This window comes from Ranitomeya imitator, chromosome 6, assembly GCF_032444005.1.
Source record: "Ranitomeya imitator isolate aRanImi1 chromosome 6, aRanImi1.pri, whole genome shotgun sequence".
In the NCBI taxonomy this organism is placed as follows: Eukaryota; Metazoa; Chordata; class Amphibia; order Anura; family Dendrobatidae; genus Ranitomeya; species Ranitomeya imitator.
Genome location: NC_091287.1, coordinates 304,835,048 through 304,854,666, shown reverse-complemented (window position 1 = coordinate 304,854,666; position 19,619 = coordinate 304,835,048). Strand labels below are relative to the sequence as shown.

Here is a 19,619-nt window from a genome sequence, read left to right as displayed (position 1 = left end):
TGATGACTGCTTTGCACACTCTTTGCATTCTCTTGATGATCTTCAAGAAGTAGTCACCGGGAATGGTTTTCCAACAATCTTGAAGGAGTTCCCAGAGATGCTTAGCACTTGTTGGCCCTTTTGCCTTCACTCTGCGGTCCAGCTCACCCCAAACCATCTCGATTGGTTCAGGTCTGGTGACTGTGGAGGCCAGGTCATCTGGCATAGCACCCCATCACTCTCCTTCTTGGTCAAATAGCCCTTACACAGCCTGGAGGTGTGTTTGGAGTCATTGTACTGTTGAAAAATAAATGATGGTTCAACTAAACGCAAACCGGATGCAATAGCATGTGTTAATTCATAGTTTTGATGCCTTCAGTGTGAATGTACAATTTTCATAGTCAGGAAAATACAGAAAAATCTTTAAATGAGAAGGTGTGTCCAAACTTCTGGGCTGTACTGTATCTCTCTCTCTCTCTCTCTCTCTCTATATATATATATATATTACACAAATAGAAACCCTTAAGCAGGTTGAAGGGAACCTGTCAGTGGGCTCAACCCTCCTAAGCCATCTTTGAGGGCATACAGGTCATAGCGAGCTGAGTAAAGTGATGGACTGAAAGAACATCTGCAGATATGTCAGGTAGGCTACAATCAGATGGTCGTAGATTCTCTCATCCAAGACAATTGGGCCGATTATGCAAATGACACTCCTATCAAACTTTGATTAGAGTTAATCGGAGTGTCAGCCCAGTGTGCTCCGATTATCTCGGATGAGAGATTTGGAGCACACTGTGAGGAAAAGATGAAGAACAAAAGTTCCATTATGTGAGTTCGGGAAAATTGGATGTCATCCGAGTGCAGTCCAGTGTTTTCCACTCACCCATAGACTTGAATGGCTGAGTGACGTCCAATTTCAAAGTGAAATAGGAGTAAGATGCAATTTTTTTCCATTAACAAATTCTGCCAGTGAAAAAAAATCGTGCTTCAGCACTGCCCCATTGAATACCATAGGTCCGAGTGCTATCCGCTAAAATTTTTTTATTGTAATCACACACAGCTTTGTAGCGAGGCCAAGAGACCAGAGAGCGGATATGACATGTCTCACACTGGTACAATGACCGAAAGAAAAAAGGGTAGCATGCAAACTATAGGGATCACCACAGAGATTTACCAAAATATAACAATTTTATTAAACCACACTCAGAGAACACTACACAAAGCAGTTAAAAACACTTAAAATTTGCAAAAACATAGCAAAAAGGTAATAAAGACCAGACCTGTAATAAGGTCAAACCGCAGTGCCACCCTGAAAACTACCTAAGGGATCAAAATGAGAGTCCCCCCGTGGCTAAGAATAGCCTGACCATAGGGCGTCCTATACTACCTGACAAAATGTACCAGGCCTCCAAGGTAGCATCCCCATGTGATGGATCAGGGCAATAGAAGATGGTAAAATGAGAAGGTGGCACCGGGCACAGGTGTCTCACACTGGTATCGCACTCTTTTATTTAAAATAATCTCTGCAGATTTTCATGTAAATCAGTGTCCGGCCCATAGACCTGAACAGCTCATTTAGGCTGGGTTCACATTGCGTTAGTGGGTGTCCGCTAACAGAATCCGTTACATGGCGCAATTAACGCATTGTAATGGATCCGTTAGCGCACCCATTGACCGCAGTGTAACTAACGCATCGCTAACGTATGCCTTTTTTGGCATGCGTCAGCGATGTCCTGTTATTTTCGGACATACCTCGAACGCTGCTTGCAGCGTTCAGGGTCCGTTCTTTGCTAGCGCAGATCGGGCATCTGCGCTAACGGGATCGCTAGACGCAATTCCTTTTTGGACATTGCGTTAGCGCATTCCGTTAGCGTATGCGCTAAAAGGATTGCACTAACGCAATGTGAACCTAGCCTTACATATAACAAAAGTGTGGATTTCTCTGGAATAAGGCATTGGTCCACAGATATCAATGTGTCATGCTATTCAGCATCCTATGACCTACATGCCCATATAGATGGCTTAGGAGGGTTGATCCTACTGACAGATTTCCTTTAATATGGATAAATATAAGTAAATGAGCCAAGCCATTAAACTGGCCAAATTTTGCCATAACGATTAAGCCATGCCGTGTGAGCCCCAGAATTACTGTATGATATTGTAGCCATGTATTTTTTTTCATTTTTTTTTCCCACCTGCCCTTTCACACTACTTGAACATTGCGGAGAAGTGAGAGTGGACTGCTAGCAGGGGTGTTACTTTAGCAGTCACACTCAGCCCTGGAACTTATTCGGATCCAAATGGCCCCCTTTTGCTAAATTCTTTCAAAGTGGATGCATTTTTTCATAACTCAAGAAGCAGAGGTGCAAAGTTCACATTCAGAGAACTTTCCTTTTCTACTCTCTCACAGTCTTATGAACTAACCAAGTTAGAACTCCAGGTTGCGTCCCCTGTATTAGTCACCAATTGACCTTAGGTGGCCTGCAGAAGGCATCAGCAAGAGATGTAAAGAGTGGATGTTGAAGTTAACGGTCAATACTAGAACAGTCTAACTTGAGCAGAAGCTTGGACAGAAATGAACAAGCTTCATGTACAAAAATTTGCCAAGTTCGATAGCCAGAGTACAAAAGCAGAACAAGAGACATAGTTGTTATAAGAGGGCATAGTCAAGAAAACTTGAGCACTTGGTCAGGACTTACGTAAGTACACAGAGTACTTGTCATAAGGTTACCTCAACAGAGAGGAGCCTGCAGACCGCAGCATCTGATTGCTCCTACTCTTGTGCTGAAAAGAAGCACTTCACCTTCTTTATAAATGGTGTTTATTTCTTTTGGCAGAACACTGGTTAATAGGCCACTTTGGGAACTCTGGGAGTCTGAGCTCTCAGCTGAGCTCGGCTAGCCACTCCTATCCCTTTTATAATCTGGGTCTAAAACACAAGGCCAAGTCAACCTGTCATTTTCTAGAGCAGAACAAAGTGAAGGTTCTGGAGTGGCCATCTCAGTCTCCTGTGTTATGACCTGGTGGTTAGGAGCACCCGACACGACCTGATAGTTAAACTCACACAGGACAAGCTCTGGGATGTGGGAGCTCTGCTTACCGCAGGCCCTAATCCTATCACAACAACTAGAAATAGCCGTGGAGCGTTCCTGACTCTCCCTAGACGCCTCTTCACAGCCTATGAGCTAGCTAGCCCTAGAGATAGAAAATAAAGCCTACCTTGCCTCAGAGAAATTCCCCAAAGGAAAAGGCAGCCCCCCACATATATTGACTGTGAGTAAAGATGAAAGTCACAAACGCAGAAATGAAACAGGTTTCAGCAAGGGAGGCCAGACTTACTAAACAGACAGAGGATAGGAAAGGTATCTTTGCGGTCAGCACAAAAAACTACAAAAGACCACGCAGAGTGTGCAAAAAGACCTCCGCACCGACTAACGGTGCGGAGGTGCCACTCTGCATCCCAGAGCTTCCAGCTAGCAAGACAAAATCATGATAACCAGCTGGACAGGGAAACAAAGAACAAATAATAACTATCAGGAACTTAGCTTCTGCTGGGGAAGACAGGTAACCAGAAAGATCCAAGAGCGAACTGAACAAATGCAGGAACATTGACAGCTGGCATGGAGTAACGATCTGAGTGGAGTTAAATAGAGCAGCCAACCAAAGGATAAACCACGTCACCTGTGTAAGGAACCTCAGAAGCAGCAGCTTCACTCACAGCCACCAGAGGGAGTCCATGGACAGAACTCGCAGAAGTACCATTCACGACCACAGGAGGGAGTTTGACAACAGAATTCACAACACTCCTGATCTCAATATCATTGAGCCAGTCTCGGAAGATCTCAAGCGTGCAGTTCATGCTAGACAGCCCAGGAATTTACAGGATTTTTTGCCAGTAAGAGTATGCAGCGTTACCAGACTAGTTCTACCGTCTTCTTGTCAGTTCTCGTTGTTACCTTTATGATATTTTTACATGAACAGATACACTGTAGATTTCGGCCTTGATTTATCAAAACTGGCATTTGTCGACCAGTCTTGATGAGCTCCGTGCTCTATTAGGATGTGCCAAATTCATAAAGAGGCATGAATTAGGCTCATCATTCAACTGCAGTGTGAAAATGCCAAAAATGTTACTGCGGTCAGGGACTGGAGCACATTTCTGTCATAATTGCATTACTCTTGTGGTATAACTTATGATCAATTTATCCACGTCCCATCTGGCCTCGGTCCCTCCCACTTGTCAAAAAGTTTGTGACGCTGGCTGAGCATAAACCTATCAAGTTGCAAGATTTTGCAAATTTTCAATTAGATTTACAGAAAAGTGCTGATGATTCTGAGCCCTTTTGCCCTATTCATTAAGACAAGCATTATACACACGTAATGAAGGGAAAGAAGCACATGTCACCTAATTAATTCGGCACATCTTCTCAGTAGCATGCGTCTCCTTGCTGCTTTCCAGAAAAGCGCTGTAAAAAACACTGCCACTGTTGATGAATTTGATGGTCATTCATGGCCATGGCATATGCCACTCTGGCTCATCCACTGATTTGCCCAATTTGTGTTAGCTGCTTGAAACAGTCTAACACGTCACAAGTTGCATAATGTTTCTGTAACTCCACATTGCCCAAAATTGTTGCGACTTTTCATAGTATTTTATCCTAGTTTTTTTGGGTGTAAACACTTTGATAAATTGGCGTCTTTGTGTTTGGTTTAACCACCATTTTGGACAATAAGCAAGCAATTAAGTAAATTGACTGCCAAATAGTAAATATCAGTCAGCAATTAGGATATGTTCACACCATATTATTTGTGCATGTTTAGCTTATGTGCCAGGCAGGGCTGTGGGGTCGGTAAGCCAATCCTCCTACTCCTCAATCTCCCTGACTTACAACTGCGACTCCAACTCTTCACCCCGGCCTCACTACTGAGCATGTACATAAAGTGCAGCACAGATTCAGGGGTCAGGCGCATCTCTTGCACTCCCGGGTTCAGGCGCAGTGCGCCTGACATGCACAGGTATGGAAACCATCTATAGTATGTAATTATCTCAATTTCTGGTCTCTAAATGTAATCAGTGACCTTCATAGGGATGTAATAAAAGAAAAAGAGTACACAAAATCCGATACAAAAAAAATCATAAACATAATAAATCAAAAAGTACCCAAATTTCACAGCGACCCCCAAATAGCCTCCAGTTTTCAGGATATAACTATTACTAAACATTAAAATTTGGAACAAAAATGTAATTGTAGGGCACTTAGTTACTGGAGTCATATTGACTCAGACGTTAAAAGTTCAGCAGAAGAAACACTTTGGCAGAGAGAAAAGCAAGGTTTGCATCATATTATATCTTAGATTATTATTACGTGTTTGGGCCATTTCTAAGAAAACCCTTGTCATGATCCATTTTTGGATTCGTGGCAGCTCTGGATCCACTATGTTTTAAATGTAGGTTTCTTTTCCTTTCAGGACCAGCGGGGGGTTAATGAGTGACTAGGTCAGCTGATGTGGGTGGTGACCACTCCCACCATTCTTTAAATGGTCACCTGATGCATCAGCTGACCTAGCCACTCTGCAGTTGCGGCAAGGGAAACTGAAATTAACCCCCCGCTGGTCCTGAAAGGAAAAAAAAAGCTCCATTTAAAGCATAGTGGAACCAGAGCTGCCACAAATCCAAAAATGGATTGTGACAACCCTTTTACTTGTAAGAAAACCCTCTTATTTCTACGAAATATCCACAAACTTTGCATTATTCATTCATAACACAAGCAAAATTATTGTGACAAAAAACAAAAAGTACGAACCTTCAACAGTGAGAACCTTCAGGCACAATGAGTCTGAGAGGCCCTGGAGGTCATGTCTGCTCTCCGTAAGGATGGCGGTAAAACTGAGTGATGGGTTGTCAAGCAGCATCTAAATATAGGAAGGTACTGGGTGAGGGTGTGGAACCAAGAACGTGTGAGCTGTGCCTGGCAGGCCTTTTGCGCCTAACGCAAGGTTAAATATATCCTATCACTAAATTTGGGGCCACTAAACTATCTGCACATCTTTAGTTAGTGTTTAGCTTACCAAACATGGCATTAGGTAGTAATTAGCTTGTAGGTTACCAGACATGAGTTTGGAACTGCGACGCCGATTGCATCAGTTCTGCGACATCAATTAACGTACTTTATACAAATATAGCTGACGACAGTATGACTATGATTCAATCCCGGATTCTTTGTATATTTCATCAACCTTCCACCTCCTTTGCCCTTAGAATAGGGACAATTGCCCTTTGCTCTGCCTAATCTGAGAAAGCAGGCTCCCTGCCAACTCATTGGAAAGTTTCCGGCTAAACCATCTATAATGGACATCCCTTGGCAGATTGTAATGAAGGGGAAGCAGCGTGGTCAAGATGGATCATCTCCTTTTTAGGCTATTGTACTTTTGTTTTACTTAATCTTATTTTTTATTAGAAAGAAAGAAATATTATTATAATGACATATGCAAATTGCCTCTTCAGAGAGGATGAGGACTTGAATGCTGTAGTGCCACCTGTTGGACCAACAGGTAGCGCTATTGAGTTCAAGTCCTCTTCTTCTCTTAAGAGGCAATTTGAATATTAAATTTCCCAGAGGAGCATTGCACGGTGAATAAGCTTCCTTATCCTGGCATGCCAGAGCCGGTATGTCACTCTCCGCAAGGAGAAACGTTACCCTTTAGACCTTATTCTAATGACAGACATTTTCACATGGGGAATTAGATCAGTCTAAACATAATTCTAGATAAATACTGTTCTGAAAATTACAGTAACAATAATCCAATAACTCTCTTTGCTAATCACATACCGTGACATTATGGAGTAGGACTAGTTGACATCATGAACCACTTGTACCCACGGCTGATCTGATTTAAAGAATGTCTTTCCCCTTAACAGATTGGTTGGACTCACAAGATGTCAGCCCTTGGGAGATGAGACATGACTTGTGCGCTGCTATGGTTTAGTCCCCATGGCCTGAGTTATTGCTGCAACATTGGAAATTTTATTGGGACTGGAGCTGATGGTGCCCAGTCCAGACAGCCAGTTGCCACAAGTATGGAGAGCTGTGAGGTAGATACTGGCACCACAGTGATGACCGTAAGGAGCGGTTAATGAATTATAGTACCGATACCCCAGAAGCAGAGAGGTTAAAGATAAGCATGTTTAAAACACTGCCCAGTGATACTTGTGGTACCTCCATTGTTAACTGACCGTGTGATATTTTTTGAGACGATAAGCATGTCTTAACACTGCACAGAGATACCAGTGGCACCTCCATGTTTAACTGGCCATATTATCATTTATGAAAGTTGTCTGCTGTAACATTTAAGCGACTTAGCTTTTTCTCTTGGGTTATTTTCACACATCGCGGTTTTGCAAAGAAAAATGCAGCATTTTACTGTCCTAGCAAAGGGAATTACATTTTTGAAATCTCATTCTTTCATTGCAGATTTGAAGCAATTTCATATCGTGGGCTTGTCATTTCTTTCAGTGGTTTTTCCCCTTTGGAAAAAACAAATAAAAGACACACTTTTTTATGCAGTGTTTTTCCTGTCAATAGAAACGACATTTTTAATGCAGAAATATCTGCAGCAAATAATTAATGTATGCACAAACCCCTAATCAAGACATGTTACCAGATTAAATGGAGCCAGTTATTGCTACTGTTTTATTGCTGCCTCTCCCCGGAATATTAAGGTTTTTTAGATTTTCTTGTAATCTACTATACTACTATACAGTCCCAGGTATATACGGTAGGTTATTTATTTAATTCAATTTTTTTGGTCTTTACAAAGGAGGTGAGGCTCACAGGGTAATAATGCAGAGCAGCTTAAATACCTGCCCCACAGAATCCTGGGAACAGTCTGCATTTTTCTCACAGTTCTCGGCAGCTCCAACACACAGACTGCTCAGATTTCCTAGCTGACCTGTGCAGTCTCCATTGAGAGAGACTCTGGCACGTCTGTGTCCCAATTACAACTCACATTTTGGCCGTTCACTCACCAGCAGCACACTCATCTTTGGTCAACATCCAGCAGTCTGACATAATTAGTGACCACAGGCCCTAGTCATGTGCATCTAATCAAGACATGCAATACAAGGATTTAACCCATTCCTATCTGGCTTTGCTACATTGTATATGTGTTGTTGTGTCCACAAATGTATGCATAACCTGTCATCAGTTTTCTAGATAATGGCAGGAAATAGATTAAAATTTAAGATTGGTTTTTTGAAAATGAATGCTCATCTTGGGGTAGGTTCACACGAGCGTATAAAAAATAGTTCAGAGTTTCATCCAGTAGAGTGGGACGATTTTGTTTTTCACTTGTCCTCAGTGTGCAATCTAATTTTTTACAGCAACATTTATTAATAATTTGCAGGACCATTTACAGTTTCCTATGTTACAGAATTGCAGTGTATTCATATAAAAAGGGAGGCTATACTGTGTCAATGTATAGCATCTGAATTTTTGCCACATACCTATAGACTTAAATGGGTGAGTAATATCCTATTTACGGAAGAAACTAGTGCATGCTGCGATTTTTTTTTTCCATTGGTTTTACCATATCCTGTACTTAAAAATGGGAAATAATTACAAGTGCGGTGAAATTGCAAAAAAAGTGCAATTCCACAAATCATTTTTTTTATTTATTTATTTATTTTTACCATGTTCACCAAATGCTAAAACTGACTTGCTATTATTATTCTCCAGGTCATTACGGGTTTTCCGATACCCGTAGTGTCTCCATTTTTTGTGATCTTAAGTTGGGTGATGGCTTTTTATTTGTGTGTCGAGCTGATGTTTTTAACCCCTCTGTGACCTTGGACGTACTATCCCGTCGAGGTGCTCTGGGCCTATCTGACCCTTGACTGGATAGTACGTCCTGCCCTTTAATGCGATACCGCGACTTAAGTCGCGGTGATCGCATTAAAATTCCGACGCCATCTCACCTGGGGGGAGATGGCCTCGGCATCCAGGGCATTGTCGCCGCCCACTCGCCCTCTCGATCGCTGTGATTGGCTGTTCAATTCTGAACAGCCAATCACAGCCATTCTCATTGTTTCAGCCAATCGGAGCGGCTGAAACAATGAGGTCACAGGCTAGGATCGAGTACCGATGTACTCGATCCTAGGTCCGGTGCTTGGCAACGCCAGGCACCGGCAAGAACACCCCGGATTGGCGCGATCGCCGATCGCATCGATCGCGCCAATCGCAGGGCACCGCGCGGTATTACCGCGCTGTGCCCTGCCGGAACCTGCGTGGATCGGTGCTCTGTGCTCTAATAGCACAGATCCTAGGATAGGATAGGATAGGATAGGACACAGTGCAGGCCCAGCAGGGCCTGCAGGAGCCGATTGGCGCGATCGATGTCATCGTCGATCGCGCCAATCACAGGGCGCAGCGGCGATCACGCTGTGACCGCTCTGTGCCCTGCAGGTGACCTGGCTGTGACCTGCCTAGGATGGCGCGAACAGATCCGATCCTAGGCAGGTCACAGCCAGGTCACCAGGAAAGCTCTGATTGCTGATTGGTGGGATCGATGTTATGGTCGATCCCACCAATGACAGGTCACAGCAGCAGCATGACCGCTCTGTGACCTGTCTGTGTCACCTGCCTGACCTGTGTATGACCGCTCTGCAGGGTCCTCATTCTAGCTGAGGATTCCTACAGAGCGGTCATACTGATGGATCTCCTGGCTTGATCTCTCTGCTGGATCTACCTTCTGTGCTGGGTATTGTGGTGCCACAGCAGCCTGTAGCACCACAATCCCTGCTAAAGAAAGAAGACAACTAAACGTAAGTTTTATCCCTGATCCCTGCCCAATCCCCGTTCATCCGTGCCCAATCCCCGTTCATCCGTGCCCAATCCCCGTTCATCCACCCCAATCCCCGTTCATCCACCCCAATCCCCCCTTCCCCCTCTTTTTACCCCCTCCACCCCCATTTGTGCCGCCTCCGTGCGCACATTTAGTAGCCGCCGAGCGTTGATTGGTGACGCAGTTCACCGATCAACGCTCGCGCTCGCTTTTTTTCCCTCGCCCCCGTTGCGCCAACTCCGTACACACATTCCGCAGCCGCCAAAGTTTGATAAGTGACGCAGTTCACTTATCAGAGTTTGTGCCTGCCGTTTTCCTTTTTTTTTTACCCCCCTTTTGCGCCACCTGACTACAACCGTACGTTTTGATCACTGATCCCTGCCCAATCCCCACTTCCACCCCCATCTCCCTTCCCCCTCTTTTTACCCCCCTTTGCACCTCCTTCCATGCGCCCATTTAACAGCCGCCGAACGTTGATTGGTGACGCAGTTCACCGATCAACGCTCGCGCTCGCTTTTTTTCCCTCACCCCCGTTGCGCCAACTCCGTACACACATCCCACAGCCGCCAAAGTTTGATAAGTGACGCAGTTCACTTATCAGAGTTTGTGCCTGCCGTTTTCCTTTTTTTTTTTTTCACCCCCCTTTTGCGCCACCTGACTACAACCGTACGTTTTGATCACTGATCCCTGCCCAATCCCCACTTCCACCCCCATCTCCCTTCCCCCTCTTTTTACCCCCCTTTGCACCTCCTTCCGTGCGCCCATTTAACAGCCGCCGAACGTTGATTGGTGACGCAGTTCACCGATCAACGCTCGCGCTCGCTTTTTTTCCCTCACCCCCGTTGCGCCAACTCCGTACACACATTCCGCAGCCGCCAAAGTTTGATAAGTGACGCAGTTCACTTATCAGAGTTTGTGCCTGCCGTTTTCCTTTTTTTTTTTTTCACCCCCCTTTTGCGCCACCTGACTACAACCGTACGTTTTGATCACTGATCCCTGCCCAATCCCCACTTCCACCCCCATCTGCCTTCCCCCTCTTTTTACCCCCCTTTGCACCTCCTTCCGTGCGCCCATTTAACAGCCGCCGAACGTTGATTGGTGACGCAGTTCACTGATCAACGCTCGCGCTCGCTTTTTTTCCCTCACCCCCGTTGCGCCAACTCCGTACACACATTCCGCAGCCGCCAAAGTTTGATAAGTGATGCAGTTCACTTATCAGAGTTTGTGCCTGCCATTTTCCTTTTTTTTTTTCACCCCCCTTTTGCGCCACCTGACTACAACCGTACGTTTTGATCACTGATCCCTGCCCAATCCCCACTTCCACCCCCATCTCCCTTCCCCCTCTTTTTACCCCCCTTTGCACCTCCTTCCGTGCGCCCATTTAATAGCCGCCGAGCGTTGATTGGTGACGCAGTTCACCGATCAACTCTCGCGCTCGCTTTTTTCCCCTCAGCCTTTTTGCGCAACCTCCGTACACACATCCCGCAGCCGCAAAACTTTGATAAGTGACGCAGTTCTCTTATCAGAGTTTGTGCCTGCCTTTTTTTTTTTTTACAGGTTTTTCTTCTCCTTTTAGCATTTTCTTTTCAGATAAGTTTGCACAAATCACTATCCCCCCACACATACACATACAGTTATCAATAAAGTGCACCCAATCACCATATTCACACAAAAATGTCCCGCTCGTCCCGTTCGTCCCAACAGCGCTATTCATTGGAGGAGGCATATGCTTTCCTTGCCTCCGACACTGATAGCGAGGGAGAGGATCCCACTTTTCTTTACTTTTCTGATTCTTCATCCTCTTCCTCCTCCTCCTCCTCTTCCTCCTCATCTTCCTCCTCGGGTCCTGCGGAACCACCACGCAGACGCCCCAGGACAGAAGATGAGGCAGCCCCCACCACTCCTGAACCAGCGCTCCCCACTGCGGAACCCACATGGACCTCGCCCCCTGAAAATTACGAGCCACTAATTCCTGATTTTGTGGCAGAATCAGGAATCAAGTTTGACACCACGGGCCTCACAGAAACACACTTTTTCAAAGTCTTTTTCTCTGAGGATTTTATTAACCTCATGGTGGAGCAAACTAATTTGTATGCTCGTCAATTTTTGGAGCAAAACCCCGGTACATCATTTTCCAACTGGTCTCCTGTAGACGCAGTTGAAATGATGCAGTTTTGGGGCCTGGTCCTCCACATGGGGATCGTGAAGAAGCCAGAAATGCGGCAATATTGGAGTGTAGATGTTTTATATAACACTCCAGTATTCCGAATGGCCATGGTTCGGAGATGTTTTGAGGCCATCCATAAATTCCTGCATTATTCCGATAATGCACAGTGTCCCGCACGAGATGACCCCAACTTTGACCGTCTGTTCAAAGTTCGGCCGGTCATCGAACACTTCAACAAAAAGTTTTCTGAAGTGTACGTGCCCAAAAGGGACATCTGCGTGGATGAGTCCTTGGTCCATTTTAAGGGGCGGCTCGGATTCCGTCAATACCTGCCCAACAAAAGGGCCAGGTACGGAATCAAACTCTACAAGCTATGTGAGAGTGCCTCAGGGTACATCCACAGGTTTAGAGTGTATGAAGGGAAGGACAGCAGGATTGAACCCCCTGAGTTTCTTCCTGTCCTGGGAGTGAGTGGGAAGATCGTGTGGGATTTGGTGCACCCACTGCTGGATAAAGGTTATCACCTCTATACTGATAACTTTTATACCAGCATCCCACTCTACAAATCCCTCTCTGCGCGAGGTACCGCAGCCTGCGGTACTGTGCGCAAAAATCAGAGAGGCCTCCCAAAGACGCTACTTCGGCAGATGCTCAGAAAAGGTGAGAGCAAGGCCCAATGTAGCGACCACCTGCTGGTGGTCAAGTACAAGGACAAGAGGGATGTCCTTCTCTTGACCACCATACATGGTGATGGCAGAGCCCTCAGCACTGTACGGGGTACCTCTACACAGGTCTGCAAACCGGACTGTGTACTGGGCTACAACAAAAGCATGGGGGGGGTTGATCTCTCTGATCAACTCCTCCAACCATACAGTGCTTTGAGAAAGGCCAAGGTGTGGTACAAAAAGTTGGCCGTCCACATCGTACAAATGGCAATGCTCAACGCTTTCCTGCTGTTACGATGTGCACGCCACACCGATACGTCGTACCTTCAGTTCCAGGAGGTAGTGGTTAAGGCCCTGATATTTGGTACTCCGGAAGGAGAGGGCCCCAGTACTTCCGGAACTGAAGGTGCTCGTATCGTACCAGGCCAGCATTTTCCAGGGGTGGTCCCGCCAACCGGCAGAAAAGGTAAGCCGCAAAAAAGGTGCCGAGTGTGTTACAAAAGGGGAATACGCAAGGACACCATTTATCAATGCGACACCTGCCCCGAAAAACCTGGCCTGTGTATGAAGGATTGCTTCAGATTGTACCACACCTCCATGCACTACTAATTTACTTTACAAGAAAGCGTACATTAGTTCCAAAAAGGGGGCACATCTAGATAAGTTCCTTGGGGGGGGGGTCTAGGTTCCAAAATGATGTCACTTGTGGGTTTTTTTACTGTTTAGGCACATCAGGGGCTCTGCAAACGGAACATGACGACCGCAGACCATTTCTGCATTCCAAAACGTCACAACTTCCCTTTCGAGCCCCAACGTGTGCCTAAACAGTTTTTTCCCACATATGGCGTATCAGCGTAATCAGGACAATTTGGACAACAACTTTTGATGTCCAATTTCTCCTGTTACCTTTGGGAAAATTAAAAATTGGGGACTAAAATATCATTTTTGTGGGAAAAAATAGGATTTTTTATTTTCACGCCTGGGCATTATAAACTTTAGTGAAGCACGTGGGGGTTCAAATTTCTCACCAAACACCTAGATAAGTTCCTTAGGGGGTACAGTTTCCAAAATGGGGTCACTTGTGGGGGGTTTCTACTGTTTATTCACATCAGGGGCTCTGCAAATGGAACATGATGCCAGCAGAACATTCCATCAAAGTCTGCATTCCAAAACGTCACTACTTCCCTTTCGAGCCCCAACGTGTGCCCAAACAGTAGTTCCTCCCCACATATGGGGTATCAGCGTACTCAGGACAAATTGGACAACAACTTTTGGGGTCCAATTTCTCCTGGTACCCTTGGGAAAATTAAAAATTGGGGACTAAAATATCATTTTTGTGGGAAAAAATAGGTTTTTTTATTTTCACGCCTGGGCATTACAAACTTTAGTGAAGCACGTGGGGGTTCAAAATTCTCACCAAACACCTAGATAAGTTCCTTAGGGGGTACAGTTTCCAAAATGGGGTCACTTGTGGGGGGTTTCTACTGTTTAGTCACATCAGGGGCTCTGCAAATGGAACATGATGCCAGCAGAACATTCCATCAAAGTCTGCATTCCAAAACGTCACTACTTCCCTTTCGAGCCCCAACGTGTGCCCAAACAGTAGTTCCTCCCCACATATGGGGTATCAGCGTACTCAGGACAAATTGGACAACAACTTTTGGGGTCCAATTTCTCCTGGTACCCTTGGGAAAATTAAAAATTGGGGACTAAAATATCATTTTTGTAGGAAAAAATAGGATTTTTTATTTTCACGCCTGGGCATTATAAACTTTAGTGATGCACGTGGGGGTTCAAAATTCTCACCACACAACTAGATAAGTTCCTTAGAGGGTCTAGTTTCCAAAATGGGGTCACTTGTGGGGGGTTTCCACTGTTTAGGCACATCATGGGCTCTCCAAACGCGACATGGCGTCTGATCTCAATTCCAGCCAAATTTAGCTTGAAAAAGTCAAACGGCGCTCCTTTCCTTTTGAGCCCTGCCATGCGCCCAAACAGTGGTTCCCCCCAAATATGGGGTATCAGCGTACTCAGGACAAATTGGACAACAACTTTTGGGGTCCAATTTCTCCTTTTACCCTTGAGAAAATAAAAAATTGGGGACTAAACGATCATGTTTGTGGAAAAAAATAGGAATTTTTTTTTTTCACGCCCGGGCGTTATAAACTTTCGTGAAGCACTTGGGGGATAAAAGTGCTCATGACACATCTAGATAAGTTCCTTAGGGGGTCTAGTTTCCAAAATGGGGTCACTTGTGGGGGGTTTCCACTGTTTAGGCACATCAGGGGGTCGCCAAACGCGACATGGCGTCCGATCTCAATTCCAGCCAAAGTTAGCTTGAAAAAGTCAAACGGCGCTCCTTTCCTTCTGAGCCCTGCCATGCGCCCAAACAGTGTTCCCCCCCATATATGGGGTATCAGCGTACTCAGGACAAATTGGACAACAACTTTTGGGGTCCAATTTCTCCTTTTACCCTTGAGAAAATAAAAAATTGGGAACTAAACGATCATGTTTGTGGAAAAAATAGGATTTTTTTTTTTCACGCCCGGGCGTTATAAACTTTCGTGAAGCACTTGGGGGATAAAAGTGCTCATGACACATCTAGATAAGTTCCTTAGGGGGTCTAGTTTCCAAAATAGGGTCACTTGTGGGGGGTTTCCACTGTTTAGGCACATCAGAGGGTCGCCAAACGCGACATGGCGTCCGATCTCAATTCCAGCCAAATTTAGCTTGAAAAAGTCAAACGGCGCTCCTTTCCTTCTGAGCCCTGCCATGCGCCCAAAAAGTGGTTCCCCCTCACATGTGGGGTATCAGCGTACTCAGGATAAATTGACAACAACTTTTGAGGTCCATTTTCTCTTTTTACCCTTGGGAAATTAAAAAGATTATTGCTGAAAGATCATTTTTGTGACTAAAAAGTAAAATGTTAATTTTTTCCTTCCATGTTGCTTCTGCTGCTGTGAATCACCTGAAGGGTTAATACACTTCTTGAATGTGGTTTTGAGCACCTTGAGGGGTGCAGTTTTTAGAATGGTGTCGCTTTTGGGTATTTTCTGCCATATAGACCCCTCAAAATGACTTCAAATGTGAGGTGGTCCCTAAAAAAAATGGTTTTGTAAATTTGGTTGTAAAAATGAGAAATTGCTGGTCCAATTTTAACCCTTATAACTTCCTTGAAAAAAAAAAGTTTGTTTCAAAAATTGTGCTGATGTAAAGTAGACATGTGGGAAATGTTATTTATTAACTATATTGTGTCACATAACTCTCTGGTTTAACAGAATAAAAATTCAAAGTTGGAAAATTGTGAAATTTTCAAAATTTTCGCCAAATTTCCGTTTTTTTCACAAATAAACGCACGTTATATCGAAGAAATTTTAGCACTATCATGAAGTACAATATGTTACAAGAAAACAATCTCAGAATCGCTAAGATCCGTTGAAGCGTTTCGGAGTTATAACCTCATAAAGGGACAGTGGTCAGAATTGTAAAAATTGGCCTGGTCATTGACGTGCAAACCACCCTTGGGGGTAAAGGGGTTAATGATACCATTTTGGTGTGGATACAAATTTTTTGATTGCCCGCTATTGCATTTTAATGCAATGTAGTGGCGACCAAAAAATGTAATTCTGGTGTTTTGACTTTTTTTTTTGCTACGCCGTTTACCAATCGGATTAATTGTTTTTATAGTTTGATAGACCGGGAGATTCTGAACGTGATGATACCAAATATGTATATGTTTGATTTTTTTTATTGTTTTATTTTGAATGGGGCGCAAAGGGAGTGATTTGAACTTTTATATTTTTTTAAATATTTTTAAAAACATTTTTTTTTACTTTTTGCATGCTTCAGTAGTTTCCATGGGAGACTAAAAGGTGCCATAACCTGATTGGCTCTGCTACATACAGGCGATAATCAGATCGCCTGTATGTAGCAGAATTGCTGACTTGCTATGAGCGCTGACCACCCGGCAGCGCTTATAGCAATCCAGCAGTGACCACCATAGAGGTCTGCTGGAGACCTCTGATTGTCATGCCAACCCATCGGTGACCCGCAATCACGTGACTGGGTCACTGATGGGTGGGATTTCCAGCGCGCTTGCCGGATGCACGTGTTAAATGCCTCTGTCAGAGATTGACAGCGGCATTTAACGGGTTAACAGCGGTGGGTGGATCGCGGGCACATGTCAGCTGTTCACAACAGCGGATATGTGCTCGGAAAGATGTGGGCTCAAGTACAATAATCATGAACAGTAGAAGTCAGTGACTGGTACAGGAGGAGAGTTGATTTCTCAGTAACAGGGGAACGGACTGGCCATGTAAAGGTATTGCAGGACTGGTCTTTGAAAGAGACACAAGCACATATAAATAGTTTTGGGGGGTGAAATCCTGCTGACAGATTCACTTTAACTTAACATTTTTCTTGAGTAGTGGTTATTATCTCTCATTAGAGAATGTTTAACAGACAATTTATTCAAAGCAAGAGACACTTTGCTATTGTTCGGAATTCCGGTAAGGAACTAGAGAGTCAGAGAATCTGATATATGGTTTCTCCAGTTATTACAAATGTTTAATCAGACACAACTCCGAATTCTAATTACATTAGTTAATCACATCATATTTGTTTTATATTAGTATGATGCCCACATTTCATTCATTCGATCCCGGTTTTATAGTAGTGAGGTAATGTGGAGACTTTTATAATCTAATTTGGGATTATTTATGAGCAGTAAAATGAAGATATGCACGCATGCATTTACTTGCTAACACGAAAAACTAAATTAGTCAACATATTTGCTTGGAAATTAGACACAACATTAATTATAGCATTCCATTAATTATGTGTAAATCACCGCTTTGTTGCTTATTAAAATAACATAACTGTTTGAAGCGCACATCTCGGTGGTAGGTTTCAAGCCTGCAATTAATGTGACTCATTGGCATCATGCATCTCAGCAATTGGGCAGTGTGTTGTGTGGAGTCCGACATTAGTTGTGATGTTTCAAATGTTATGCTCATTTAATTTTAAAAATTGACTCCAAATTGCTTCAAAAGAGAACAACTTAAAGTAAGTCCGCTTTGTCACTTTGCTACTTTTGTGTTTAAGGGGGTTGTCTGAGACTTTAATATTGACTTTGCTGTGCTGGTCTGCTACAGATCACTTCTGGCCACTGCTGGCGCCGGGAACAGCTGACCGGCGACAGTGCCAGGTGTTGCACCCCTGCTGATTTGGTATTGATGACCTATCTAAAAGGTAGGCCATCAATATTAAAGGGAACCTGTCACCCCCAAAATCAATGGTGAGGTAAGCTCACCGTCATCAGGGGCTTATCTACAGCATTCTATAATGCTGTAGATAAGCCCCCGATGTTACCTGAAAGAGGAGAAAAAGAGGTTAGATTATACTCACCCAGGGGCGGTCCCGCTGCGGTCCGGGTCTGAAGGGCGTCTCAGGTCCGGTACAGCGCCTCCCATCTTCATTCCATGACGTCCTCTTCTGGTCTTCACACCGCAGCTGTGGCGCAGGGGTACTTTGTCTGTCCTGTTGAGGGCAGAGCAAAGTACTGCAGTGCGCAGGTGCTGGGACAGGTCAAAGATATTAATATTGACCTTAGAAATCACGTTCCGAAAGCAACTTTTAGCATGAAATGAGTGCTTTAATAACAAAACATACAAAATCCATAGTTGCAGGATTAATTTTTTTTCCGCCATTTCATGCTTCTTGGATTTTTATGTCCATTTTTCTGCACATTGTATTGTACAATGTCGTCAATCGCAATTACTTGTGCTGCAAATTTTTTTTTTTACAATTTTCGACATGCTTGGGTTTACTCTCAGTAGAGTTCAATTTACTCAAGATAATATACGGTAAGTAAGCATTTTAGGTATATTAAGAGTTAGCTAAAATTCAAGGTTTCTAATTTTTTTTCAAGAAGCTGAACTGTATGCTTCTCAGGGATTTCTTTACTGTTAGATTCTTTTTAAGGAACGGTGGCTTCGGGCCACAGGAAATTGATTTAAAGCAGCAAGCTGTCAAATTTTTTAGCTTCTGGGCGATCAAGTGCTTGATTTGATCTTTCCAGGGGGTTGTTCTAAAGTGAACTTTTCTTTTTTCTTTTCAGTACTGTGATAGCTCCAAGTAATGATGAAACTTAGCTAAATATATTGTACTATACATTTTAGGGCTGGCTGCCATCGTCATTAAAAAAGTTGGGCTTGAAGACTAGATTTACGTTTCAGCACTAATTTAATGGCTAGTTCAAAATGCATGGCTATTGGTTCTGCAGGGGAGATAGGCTAGTAGGACAGTATTACCATTAATCCAGGGAATGTAGGAAAACTGATGTGACTACTAGGGAGGTAGTGAGGAAAACTATAAGGAAAATTTACACTGGTAATTGCAAATTTATACATTGGGTGGCAAAACTGCACTATTTCTATGGTCAACCCTAATATGAGTACCGTATGTACTCGAGTATAAGCCAAGATTTTCAGCCCATTTTTTTGGGCTGAAAGTCCCCCTCTCGGCTTATACTCGAGTCATACCCAGGGGGTCGGCAGGGGAGGGGGAGCGGGGGCTGTCTAGTTATACTTACCTGCTCTGGCGCGGTCCCTGCTTCTCCCAGCGCTGCAACTTCTTCCTGTACTGAGTGGTCACATGGTACCGCTCATTACAGCAATGAATATGCGACTCCACCTCCCATAGGGGTGGAGCCGCATATTTATTGCTGTAAATGAGCGGTAACTGTGACCGCTCAATACAGGAAGAAGATGCAGTGCCGGGAGAAGCAGGGACCGCGCCGGGAGCATGGGGCCATAATGAACGGTGCAGAGCATTATATGGGGCACAGCTTTATGTGGAGCATCTATGGGGCCATAATGAACGGTGCAGAGCATTATATATGGCACAGCTTTCTATGGAGCATCTATGGGGCCATAATGAACGGTGCAGAGCATTATATGTGGCACAGC

General features: G+C 44.2%; 1 protein-coding gene across 3 annotated transcripts in view; it reads left to right on the top strand.

The window, feature by feature from the left end:
• The window catches only part of FARS2 (phenylalanyl-tRNA synthetase 2, mitochondrial), a 616,855-nt gene that overhangs the window by 99,204 nt on the left and 498,032 nt on the right, over window positions 1-19,619 (top strand). The window lies entirely within an intron of this gene.